The following is a 13,265-nucleotide window of genomic DNA, read 5'->3' as shown; positions in this document are numbered from 1 at the left end:
TAACATGAGGTAACCGACATCAGCGTTAAATTGGAAAAACACCACAAACAGGCTTCATGAGCAAAAACTCACCCCAGCAAATTGGGCTGTGTCCTTTCCCTTTGGTTCTTGAAACCAGCAACCCAAGGATCACCAAAGTCCCAAAAGTCCAACAACCCCCCAAAGTCTCTTGGGTCCAGCAACCCAAGGATCCCCAAAGTCCAACAACCCCCCAAAGTCTCTGTCCCTGGTCAGTGCAGCCCCAGAGTTCAAGCAGGGGGGGGGAAGGCACGCAGGGTGTTAAGGGGCACCTTACGTGATCCAAGGCCGACCGGCTGCCTCTCCGTGGGGTTCCGCCGCAGCCTTCTCCACGAGCCGCTCCACTCCACCAGCTGTCCCATGAGCCGCTCCCGCCGTCCACGAACTGCTCTGGCACCTGCTCCGCTCTGCTCACCGACCTGTGAGCCACTCAGCTCTGCTCCACTTTAGCCGTTCCTTGGGCCGCTCCCACAAGGCTCCGCTCTGCTCGCTGCTTCTCCAGCCGCTCCGCCCTGCTCACCGACCTGTGAGTCGCTCAGCTCCGCTCCGCTCCAACCGTCCCCATGAGGCTCCACTCTGCTATCTGCTTTGCCAGCCGCTTAGCAATATAGCTTCAGGCTCCCCCACTAGTTAACACAGCCTCAGTGATCTCAGCTTTTTTGTGATCTCAGCTCATAGTAGGGGAGCCCCAGTGCTAGTGCACCATTGGCCCAAAGTGAATTCAGCTCAGCAGTCTGTAATTAGACTTCGAATGGAATCAAAGTTAGCTCTGACATTCAACAGTGGAGAGAGGAGGTAGTGCAATTGGTGTTTCAACCCCTCGGGGAGGGGGCCATACCATCAGGTACAAATACCTGTCCCCATCCTCTCTCCATTCACTGGGTTTTGTAACCCATGCCCCTTGTCAAGCAAGTGCTACTTAGGTAATGGTGATGGACTCACTCAGTCCTTCTGTCATACAACAGGTTCACTGCCCTTGATTCACAGAATCAGGGTAACAAAACTTTATTCTTCCTGCCCCAATAACAAAGAAACTGGGGATCCCACACCAGCCAAAGTAACCACTTTGAGTTGCTGTTGTTTCATGCCAGGCGAGTGGGTGTGCCTATGCAAACAAGATCAGCCCCTGGAGTTCTTTTCCACACTCGCCATAATTCACCACCAGATGTCAGGGTAGAGCTCATCCTGACTGTGCTTACACAAGTACTGATTAGAAAGTACGTTGCAACGGTTGGGGAGGGGGGCATGCTCTGTTCCTGCTTTCTCTGCATGTGAATGTACTGATGCAAATAGACTCTCTCCCTCTCCCTTTGCCTCCTCAAAAAATCAATATAACTTTTTTTTTTTTTTAGAAATAGCAAATGTTTAAGGTTGAAAAATGACTCTGTGCATTTAGGTAAAGACTCTCATGAACTTTGATGGGCTTTGGATCAGGCCTTTACGCCTTCTTACTCCTGTTTACTCCCCAAGCTGATGGTAAAGTAAATTGAGCTCATCTTTGACATCTATACTTCCCTTTTCTCTTATTTCCCATTGAATTTTTATCAGCTCCTGTTCCAGTGCTTTGCTTTAGTTTACTTCTTAGTATTTGTCCTTGGACATCATTTGTCCCTAAGCAGCTTCCAAACCCGCTCTAGACATAGACTCCTATTTATATTTGAATAGGTGGACAAAGGCCTTCTTTTCAGTATTAATACATCACTAGTTAGAAATATACAACTCAAATATGATTTATTGATACACCCATTTAACTGAAAGACTAGAGACTTTGGGAGTCGGCCCCTATGCAGGGCTCACTTTCTTTATCTGAAGACTTCTGTCCTGTCCTGACCCATCAAAAGGATTGTTTGCCTTGATTTTCAATTCTTTATTTCTATTTCACTCTCAGCCATAATTTAAACTTCATATTGTAGGCCCCAAACCTGAAAACACTTAAGAACATGCTTAACTCTATGCGTATGAATAGTCTCATTGTGCATATAGTTAAGCACATGCCAAAGTCTTTGCAACATTAGGCTTTGTTGCTGAACACTGGGATTTTCTATATGGTCCTAATAATACTGAGGCCTTTGTCATGTATGCAATCTATTAGGTTTGTGAATGCTTCTTATGCTGGTGATCTACAGGAGGATACAACACGGATTGGCTGTGAGAGATAGAAGGGAACAGATACTGTAACTGACAACAAGGTCTGAACATCTAATGAGGTTTTATTAGGATTTCTTTTCTAAGAGACCACCATCTGTTTTGTTTTTTATATTTAAGCCATCTTTCAGCTGTCAGATTTATATTTAAATGTTTTTCCTCTTTTAAATATGAGAATTTATCTAAGAATACCAGGTGGTTTGCATAATTTCAACAATACTCAAAGGAGCTGGAAAAAAGCCCCCAAGGATCTATTTTTGTTTTTGCTCTATATGTGGTTGTAAGCAATACTCATAACCAAAGAAGAGAGAAGGAAAAAAATGAGTATTGCAGATAGTGCAAAATCAGGTTTCTCTGAGCAGCATTTTTTTTCTTTTTCTACAAATGAGGAAATCTGGACTATGCCAGGTGCACACATATTCATTTCTTCCTTCCTGCAAACTTCTGCAGAGAGCTCTACTAAAGTCAGTGGGGTGCCACGTGGGGGGAGTAGTTAGCCCATGTACAGATGTTTCCAGCAGTAGGGGCCTTAAAGCCACTCTCTAGTTAAGGCTTCAATTAACTTTCCAGTACAAACCCACTTTTGAAACACAACTCACTCCCTGCTCTCCCCAAAAGAAGCCAATCTTCTCAAAACTTCATATGCCCCAACTCCCCCAGGGAAGAATTTTTTTTTTCTAGGACATTTGGAAGAAATCTAAAAAAAGTTTCAAAATTAGCGCGTAGTGATGTTTTTTCCTTTTATCGATTCTCTGAAAATGACCTTTTTTTGTTGCCTTTGGCTCACCATTCCTCTAAAACAAGTTGGCCTAAGAACTCCAAAATGTGCTTTATTTGGTTGCCATTGCTGAGGAGAAGTGTTTTTTGGTGTTTTGTATTTTGTTGTTGGGGACAGAGTAATAATAATGATATGACAAAGATAAGCAATATAAACCTTACATTACAATAGGCAGCCAAGTGGTTAATTGGGGACTCATTAAAGCAAGGATACAAACAGAACACACAGGTAGGCTGTGGGGAAGGGGCCTTGAGGAGAAGTGCTTGTGCCTGCTAAACCCAGACCAGGAAGCAAGGAGGAAATGAGAAGCAGATCATCTTGCTGTACTTGATACGTTTATGGATTGTTTCTTTGCCAGACTGGTAGGCATTTTTCTTTCCTGGCTTCCTAAACAAAGTAAAAAAACTTCATAGCTACAGCTCTTCAAACTGCCTTTTGAGCTCTCAAGCAGTCATGTATCCACACATTTGGAATGCTTCATTTGCTTCTGGTAGGGGAGACCACATCATAATTTTCTCCTTTATAGAGCTTGCCTGCAAGGAGTTAAAAGTTTAATAAGACAACATACAAAAGAATTTAGAGATTCCCTTAGGAGACTATAAAGAGATGGGACTTGATCTTGTCCCTATAGGGTATGTCTCCACAACAAAGAAAAACTCAGACCAGCTGACTTGAGCTCTCGGGGCTCAGGCTGCGGGGCTGTTCACTGCTTGTAGACTTCTGGTCTCAGGCTGCAGTCCATGCTCTGGGACCCTCTTGCCTCAGAGTGTCCTAGAGCTCAGCTCCAGCCTGAGCCCAGATGTCAACACAGCAATGAAACAGCCCCACAGGCTGAACTCTGCAAGCCCTAGTTGGCACAGCAGCCTTTTGAAGAGGATGATACACTTAACAGATTCTAAAATAGTGGGGACACAAGAACAGAATTTGAACCCGACTTGGAAAGAACAGGCGCACCTGAGGCATTTGTGCTCACAAAAGCTGGGCAAAAAAAAATTGGATGAATAGTATATTTGCTGGGAAATGCAATTTCGAGTTGAGCAAACTGGGCAGAGGTGTTAGAGACTAAAGAGGACTTAGATGACATTCACAGAACAGGAGGAAGAGGTTGGGATCTCCCCTTCCTCCCCCTTATTATTATACCTCTTAGTGCCATGGTAGAGTACTTCACCTGGGCTAGGAGGGATTTGGATTCACATCCCCAGATTCAGAGCAGGGATTTGAATATGGATCTTCCCTAACCCTAGCCACAGGGCTATTGGGTATTCAAGTGGGGGGATCTCTCAATCTTTCCCATTGAAGCTGTTCCACTCTGCATAAATAATTAGTCAGTGGGCCAGAGAATGTGAGAATGATCCTACAGCCTGGTGTTCAGGGTATTCAGGTTCCAGACCCTATTTCAATGAATATTAACTATTTTATATGGAGTAAAACAGTTTTGAAAGGAGAGATTCCCTATAGCCAAGGCACTACCCTGCAATGTGGAAGAGTCAAATTCAAGTCCCTCCTCTGAATCAAGGAAAGCAGGGACTTGAACCTGGATATCACACAGCCAGGTGAGAGCTGTAATTATGGGGCCTTAAGGGAGCATCACATCTTCTAGAAGTTTTGTGAATGGCATTACCGAACATTCTTTGACTTTCATTAAAAAAAGTGGTTGAAATGCCCCAAACTGGAATGTAATATTTTGTTTTGGGTCAAACAGAACATTTAGTTCATCACAAAACAACATTTCTGTGCATTTTTGGTTTGCCCGAGAACATTAAAAATCATTTTGGGTCTATCCAAAATGGAATTTTGTTTGGAGTTTTTGGTTCAATCAGCAAACTGAAAAAATAATTATTCACACAGCTCTGCTTACAAACCCCTACTTTAAGTGGGGAAATTTGTTGCAGGACATAGATTGTTTAAAAAATGCGCACAGTACACCTCAGCATTCCTCTAAGAGAACTGATTTGAAGAGTCACATTTTATGAGGAGTCAAAATATGGCTTAGTTATGCTCCCACAGAGAGAAAATATAGTCTATTTTACTAACTTGTGAGAAGGTGTAACCCATGGGGCAGTTGTCCATTTAATATGGCTCCCTCTGTTGTAGCTTTGCTGGAATAAATGAACATAATATTACGGCAGACCTGGTGCTTTTAAACCTTTCTGATGTTCAGTATCCAATAACAAAAGCTATTGGTCATGCTTATATGTTTCTTTAATGGCAAAGTTACTCTAGTCAAACCTAGTTTACCCATACATAACCTATTATTTCTACTTGTAGAGCTAAAACTGTTCCAAATTATTCTTCCCACGCAACATTATCCTACCCAAAATACAATTCACTACTGAAATATTCAGAGTAAAGGTCTCGGGACCCCTTGTGCTAATTCACATACACATTTCTTACTCTCTAGGCCAGGGTTAAGTTTTCAGTATACATTGGCCATTCGTAACAAGGCTGCAGACATGCTAGTGCAAGTTATTCAGGCATTCCATAAGGAAAGGTGCCTAGGATAGGTGGAATACAGATCTAACAGAGTCCCAAAGCTGCTACTACTTCTGGTCTCCTACCAGGACTACAGAGTATGATTGCTCAGAAACTACTATAGGACAGGGATCGGCAACCTTTGGCATGTTGCCCACCAGGGTAAGCACCCTGGTGGCCCGGGCCGGTTTGTTTACCTGCCACATCCGCAGGGCCGGCCCGATCGCGGGTCCCACTGGCCACGGTTCGCTGTCCCAGACCAATGGGGGCTGCGGGAACTGTTGCGGGCCGAGGGATGGGCTGGCCGCCACTTCCCTGGCAGACCATGTGCCAAAGGTTGCTGATCCCTGCTATAGGTCATAGTGAGAGCCTAACCAGGGCAGCTAGAGGGACAGATCAACCACCGTGATATTCCACCTCCAAAGTCAACTGTGACAAAGACAGCAGGAAACTAGACAAAATTAATATGATAGATTTGCTGGTAAAGTAGCATTATGCTCACTGCAGGAAAGCTGGGTGAGAATGAAATATGTGCATACATGTCGACTCCAATTTGGTGTCAGGGAGCTATGGTCTCAGTTTGTTTGCCCTGAGTGTGCCAAGATATGGCCTTCAGAATGCCCTATGGCTGGGGTTTTCAAAAAGGTGTAAGGGAGTTAGGCAGCAAATTCCCTTAGGCTTTTTTGAAAATCACAGCCTACAGTCCTACTGGCAAAGGCAATCGTTTGTGTGAGGGTGCTTTGGTTACCTGCCAGCACCCAAATTTAAACTGTTTTCCTGTGCCTCATATATGGAAAATATTGGTCAACTCTACCAGAGGCAACTCTCAACCCCAACCAGCACTAATCCTCCCTTCTGATATTATTTATTATTACAATTTGTATTTTAGCATCTGCGACCTTCAGTCATGGGCCAAGACCCCATCGCACTGGACACTGTACAAACTCAGAACAAAAATACAGTCTCTTCCTCCCTCCCCCCCGCCCCCCGAGAGAATTCATGATCTTATATCTGACTCCAACTTTTTTCTAAAAGCAGAATAAGACACACTTCTAGTTCCCTGAATAACTGGTGTAGTATGCAGTGGCACAGTGCAGTGTTCTGAGTAAACATACCCCACTAGGTCCTAGAGGATTTTGATAACTTAAGTCTGAAGGCATCAGCAAACAAAGAAGCTTCTAAATTAAAGTCAGCATTACTAATCTTGGAGACAATCATATTGAATTAGAAAGACTCTGAGCATGGTATCTGCTCAAAAATATTTTTTTTAAAAGGAAGAACTACCTGGAAAATGGGAAGTTGCACAAAAATGTGAACTTCAGACTAACAATAATGTGCAAATACTTCGATAGAATAGTTAAAGCTGTCACAAGAAAGCTCTAATTTAAGTCATATGTAATATGCAATAATATAGTGCATATATTCAGTGCATATAAATACGAACGGTGAATTATAGAATGTCAAGAGACAAAACTTACTGGGTCATCTAGTCTATTCGCCTGCCTGTCATTGTTCATTTCACTATACTGCAGCATATAATGCTTTATCTCATCTAGCTTTATTTTTTACATCAAAGTCAAAATTCATTGTTCATCATGTATTAAATACTTATAATTTAGGAGTTGTACTGACAGTTATGGGACACATTTTCTCCTTTATCTCCAAGAGGCAGGATATGAGTATATAACACTGAATTTAATGGGAATTATTTGTAACCTGTTATGGAATACAGGGTTCAAATATTGATATTTAGAATTAAATCCAAAGTAGATTTCTTACCACATCACAAATTCCCCATATATACTTCTTAGCATAAATGTCTCACTTGACTCGGGGTAGAAAAAGAACTAGGATAACAAAGATACAGCAAGACATACATTGTCAAAACTGTATAGGAAAATTTGATCGGTGCTTGTCCCTGCTCTGTTTTATTCTAGTCAAAGCTTTTGGTCCTTTATTCTTTCTGAAAACATCATGAGGTAGATTCTCAACTGGGGTAAGCTATCACTGTTTCATTGGAGTCAATAGAGCTGCCACAGTTTCAGAGCAGCTGCATCTGTACTCCCCGGCTGAGGTCCCTCAAGGGCACCCACCCTGGGCTTTTGGCTCCGAGACATTACCTCTGTTGGGTGGGAATCTGCAACTCAATCCCTCCTGCCTGGGCAGAGCTTTAAGGCTGCCCTGCCCTACACTGTGATACTCCTAAAGACAGACTGCCTAAAAGGTGAGCATCTGTGCTTTACTCTCTGACCAGAGACTATGATCAGTGTATTGCCTGCTGTTATAAGTTATCACACAGTTCTTTATAAGCTAGCACATTTATTCTTAAGGTGAAACCTTACAGAGAAAATGTATTAAAAACAATTAAATAACCTGCATACATGCTAAAAAGCTTACCCCTGGTCACCCACTACTTTAACCTTGGGCTCTGATAGGTATCAGTCATTCAAAACTCATAACCAGATTTTCCCCCAGGGTTACAAGTTCATAACTATCTCCCCAGCGGGGCCATTCAGCCATTTCTTTACATAGCTTGAGCCTTTGCTCTCCAGTCTCTAGGAAAAGTTGATCACCAGACAATGACCCATTCTTCAGAGGGTAGCTCCAAAAGACAGGGATTTTGCTTAAACAGAGGTGGGGTGGGGGTTGCATTAACCTCTCCTTAAGTATTCCCCAGAGTGTTTTTAAGACACAGGAATGAATTGGGGGTAGAGCAACAGGGCCATTCAACCAATTGCCTGTGGAGAATTTTTGGGATTTTCCCCGAGTCTTGGCCCCGAGAAGGCTCCAGGGAATATACATTACTTCATAACTTCTCTGGGGTTGATAATGGCATAGCAGACACCTTAACTCATTTTCAGATCCACAGACTTCTGGAGCTGGCACCAGGAGCCAGCCGGGAACCCAGGAAGATGCCTGGTGCTATGGAACCCTGGCCTAGGATGGTTGTCAGTGTGGTTCAGAGATCAGTTGCTCCACACACGTGACAGAGCTATGAGAGAAGTTTTAATGATTTCATACAATTTCAGGATCAGGAAGGCTGGTCAGCAATATGGTCCATTACAGAAGAATAGGTGCTGTGGTACATGCTGTCACTGGCAACCCATCAACTGACATCTGCCACAATCTCGTATTGCCTTTCTGCCATTACATTCACCAGTAGGCTAAATGCTTATCCAGATCCTTACAGTGTTTTTTTAGTTCAAAGGTTTTTGGCAGGGTGGTCACGTACTGGTGACCCCAGGGAGGATTCCTGTCATTCCATCACAGTTTGCATGCTCAGGGATCTTGTGCAGATCTTTGGTGCCGTATGTCATAGTGAACAGGAGGTGGCCTTGTTCTGGGAGGCATTCTTGATAACATTTTTTGGTGCTTTCAGGATCAGCAAGCTAGTATCTGGGTCCATTAGGAACTCTACGGGAAGGGCTTTGGAACTGCATGATATACAATGGCATGAGCATTCAGTGATATTACACTTGCAAATGTCAAAGACGGATCAAATTGGCTGGGGTGAATTTGTTATCCTCTGGGAGGGTGGTGAGCCTGGGGTCTGCCCTGTTCAAGCTTTGAAGGCCTACATGGTGATACAGCAAAAGGAGGAAGGCCCCCTTTTTATGCCCAGTGACAGAAGTCCCCTCACAATATGGCAATTTGTTACCGTGTTGACATGAGGGCTGATGAGGTTGAGGCTCCTAGCCCATGAATTTGATTTCCACTCATTCAGAATCGGGGCAGCAATGGCAGCAGCACAGCTAGGTATGGGAACAGGGGCTATTCAGGCAATCGGACATTGGCATTTGGACACGTACCGAACGTATGTAAGACCTCAGGCGGTAAGTCAACATTAATTTGTTGTAATCTCATTACAGATGTTGGATGACCGGCCATGCAAATGCTGATGTGCATCTGCGGGCACAGTATTGTCTTTTGGGTGCGTAGGCACGTGTCCAAGTTGCTCAAGGGTTCGCAGCTGGGCTTCAGTGGTGAAGCAATACTGAGTTGGCATGTAAAGTGGGGCATGTTATGGGATCGACTGATACTGCGGCTATATGCTGTACGGGCCCATCAGCGGCCACCAGATATAACTGTGGTGCACCTTGGGGAAAATGATTTGGGAATGCTTAAATGGGTGAAGCTAATTCTCAGATCAAGGAAGGACTTGAGGCTGATCCTTGACATTTTTCCAGGAATTACCATTGTATGGTCAGAAATGCTTCAGCGCAGTCTCTGGTGGGGAGCCATGAACACCTCCCCACCCAGGTGGACAAGGCAAGGAGGTATGTGAATAGGGAGGTGGCCAAATTCCTCGGGATCATAGGAGAGGCAGTAATTTCACATTTTGGCATAGTATATGGGGTACCAGAGTTGTTTCGGGAGGATGGGGTCTCCTGTCAGATTTAAGTGCTATCACGTTTTTGACTTATATAAAAGATGTCATTAGGAGATGTCTGTGAACCTCATTGGATTTGGGGAGGAGGCAGTCAACCTAATGGCTGGCACCTCCTGATGGTGGATGTCCAGTGCAGGTATTCCATAGGAAAGATATACAGTAGGGATCGGCAACCTTTGGCACGTGGCCCATCAGGGAAATCCACTGGCGGGCTGGAACAGTTTGTTTACCTGCAGTGTCTGCAGGTTTGGCCAATCGCAGCTCCCACTGGCCGTGGTTCACTGTTCCAGGCCAATGGGAGCTGTAGGAAGCAGCATGGGCCAAGGGATGTGCTGGCTGCCACTTCTCACAGCCCCGATTGGCCTGGAACGGTGAACCGCGACCAGTGGGAGCTGTGATCGAGTGAACCTGTGGACGCTGCAAGTAAACAAACCATCCTGGCCTGCCAGTGGATTTCCCTGATGGGCCATGTGCCAAAGGTTGCTGATCCCTGGTATACAGTGACCGGTAAATGGCTTGGAAAAGGACTTAAAAAGAGGTTTTCTGTAAAGGAGTGAATGTGGGGTGGTTGGGGACTCCTATGATTGGTATGACAGGGAGCCAACCCCCATTATTATAACCCACTTTAACCCTTCTATGCCGGGGAGTTGGATGGCAAGGTCCAGGCAATGGATTTGCTTGAGGGACCTGGAATGGAAAAAGAGGGGGAGCTGGTAAAAGCCCCCCTGGTAATTATGAATAAACATGGATTTACCTGCACTGCACACTTTTATCTGCTGGGTAGTCCCAGACATCTAATAATAAAGTTGCAACCTGATTAAATGCCAAAATCTCCTGTCCTTCTTTTGGTATAGCCAGACAATGCCTGATTTTTTTGTAAACCCTTCTTATCCAGTGGTAGGTAGTTGTACTTCAGATTCCAAATTGGTGAGTGGTTTTCAGTAGAGCTATGCAGAAAACAAAATGTCCATTTCATGGGAAATTCTGAGACTTTTTTCAAATATGGTTTGTTTTGAATCAGAATGAAAATAGAGTTTTGATTTTTCCTATGAATTAAATTTTGCGACAATCAAAATGTCTTGTTTTGATTTTGCCTTTTATTTTATTTTACTTTTATAATATATTTTGAAATGAAAAGTTATTTCAAAATGAAAAATCTAAACATTCCATTACAAAAATGTTCAAACATTCCATTTTCACCTTATCAAAAAACACATTTTTTCATTTTTTTCAAAATGAAATTTCTTCAAAATTGATGTTTTCACAAAAAGTTTCTGCTTCAAGTAAAACGTATGTTCCATCAGAAAACTTTTGATTTTACGTAATGCACTAGCTCCTATCATGCAGATCTGACAGAAAATATATTTGCTATGTTTGAGAAAAGACATGAAAACCAGAATTGTAAAAGTCTGCTCTGAAAGGAATATGCTCTCTTTTTCATGAACAGTTGTAAAGCAAAGTTGTACGGCATGTTTGAAAAACAATGGCTACTGAATTCCAGGGAACACAGTAGGGTGAAATTCTGAAGTCCTTACTATGCCCATACTCAAGCACATCCCACAATAGGAGTTTTGCCTAAGTAAAGACTTTAGGATTTGTTCCATAGATTGAAAGAAGGAGATATTTAGTTGTAAGAAGAGAACATTAGCACACAACACAACCTCTGCTAAAGGCAATACAAACATTTGTTACCTGTTGTTTTATTTGCCTATTATTGAACCGTAATGTTACAATGATATGATTTCATAAACTAATTACTTTATGACTTTCACTGCGGAGCAAGTCAGTTGCATCATTTCTCAGCTGGATTCCAGGTAGGTGTACAACTATAGCAATTTGTAGCAGCAAACAAGTGTAACAAGTGTGAAGAATGTTACTTTAATGTTATCTTATGCAGAAAAGGTTATCTGTCTTAGCAGAAGCCTAGAATTCTTACTCTGAATGAGAAAAAGTACAGATTTCCCCCCCCCCCTCTAATTAGGTGGAAAGAAGACTTTATATTTTAAACATAAGCTAAATGATGTGAAACAGAATGAATAACAAACGTTAAGAAAATGCTTTATTCCTCAAAATTCAATGTCCTTATAAAATACTAGTTCTTTGAGCCTCATGCTACTTATTGTTTGTTTCTTTGTTTTAATATTAATAATTTAGTTGTGACACAGTACAAAGTATTATGATTAATACTATTCTGTTCAGAATTCTTCTAATTTTAGTTTGTTCTACTGTTGCGAGGAAAATCTTTACATTTTTATATAGGGCCTAACCTTTTCCACTGAAATCAATGATAAAACTCTGAACGTGTATTGTTTGTTTTATACTAGCTCTTTGTGTCCCTAATCAGGGCTACATTGTTCTAGCTGCTAGGCAAACATAAAATGAAATTGAAAGCACCCAAAGAGCTTACAGGCTTAAGTTTTAAAAAGTGAGTAATGATTCTGGGTACTTAAGTGTTTGGGTGCCCAACCTGAGACACTTTACAGGGACACTTGTAAAGGTGGATGCTCAGCATTTTCTGAAAAGCAAGCCCCTTTAAGATGACCTCTAAGAACTGAATTACCCAGATGCACTAGTCAGTTTTTGAAGACTTAAGCCACAATGTTTGACTTCTGCAGAAAACACATATGACTAGGTACTTCACCATTTGGCAGAGTTTTGTTTGTTTTGTTGGTTTTTTGACTGTATATTCTTTGAGAATTTTAATAAGCAATAGTATAGTTTCTACTTTCCTTTTCAATTGCTGCCATTATACTTCTGCATATTTCTAAATGCAGTTAGAATGCTCATTAAGATACACACTATTCCTTTCGTTGCAACCTTCAAAATTGCAAATAAATAAAAGAAGCATGGCCTAGTGATTGTGGCCAAAAACTTGGAGTAGGGACTAAAACGTACATCACCTATCTCTTCTGCACTCATCCAAGTCAATCATTCTGTGCCTCCATTTCTCCAGCTGTAAAATGGGCATAAGAGCCTACCTCACATACTCTTATGAGGCTTTATTCATGTTTGTAAAGAGAGTTTTTTTAAGATCCTCAGGTAGAAGGTGTTGTGGAAATGAACATATATCTTTTACTGATGTATAACTATAAAATACTCAAAAAATGTTAGTCAGAATTGTTCTTCAGCATTCTCATGTCATGTTATAACTGTAACTATCTTTTCACAAGCTCCCATTCTGTTCCATAGTTTGGATCATTCCTTCTACTTTTTAAAAAATAATTATAATTTATGTTACATTTACTATATCTAGCAAGTACAAACTTAAGAAGGAAGACTTGGGTGAAATCTTGGCCCCATTGCAGTCGATGGGAGTTTTGTTTTTGCTGCTGGTCGTGCTTGATCCTCTTAAACAAAAACAAAACTGACCTTTTTTTTTTTTTTAAGGACCAAATCTCCCATTGACCTGCAACTTTTGTAGTCACTTCCACCAATGCCAACAAAGTACAAAGTGCATGCAAC

At 42.2% G+C, this 13,265-nt stretch overlaps 1 long non-coding RNA gene across 1 annotated transcript in view; it reads right to left on the bottom strand.

The window, feature by feature from the left end:
- Positions 1-777: 777 nt before the first annotated feature.
- Positions 778-13,265, bottom strand: part of LOC112061286 (uncharacterized) — a 101,893-nt gene continuing 89,405 nt past the window's right edge. The window contains exons 3-4 of the long non-coding RNA XR_010589855.1: positions 4,976-5,040; positions 778-3,474 (exon numbers count right to left, since the gene is read on the bottom strand). This is a non-coding gene — a long non-coding RNA (uncharacterized LOC112061286). The remainder of the gene's footprint in view (positions 3,475-4,975; positions 5,041-13,265) is intronic.

The sequence above is a fragment of the Chrysemys picta genome, chromosome 1 (genome assembly GCF_011386835.1).
Source record: "Chrysemys picta bellii isolate R12L10 chromosome 1, ASM1138683v2, whole genome shotgun sequence".
NCBI lineage: Eukaryota > Metazoa > Chordata > Testudines > Emydidae > Chrysemys > Chrysemys picta.
The sequence above is the reverse complement of the archived record's forward strand: the minus strand, read 5'-3'. Positions and strand labels throughout refer to the sequence as shown.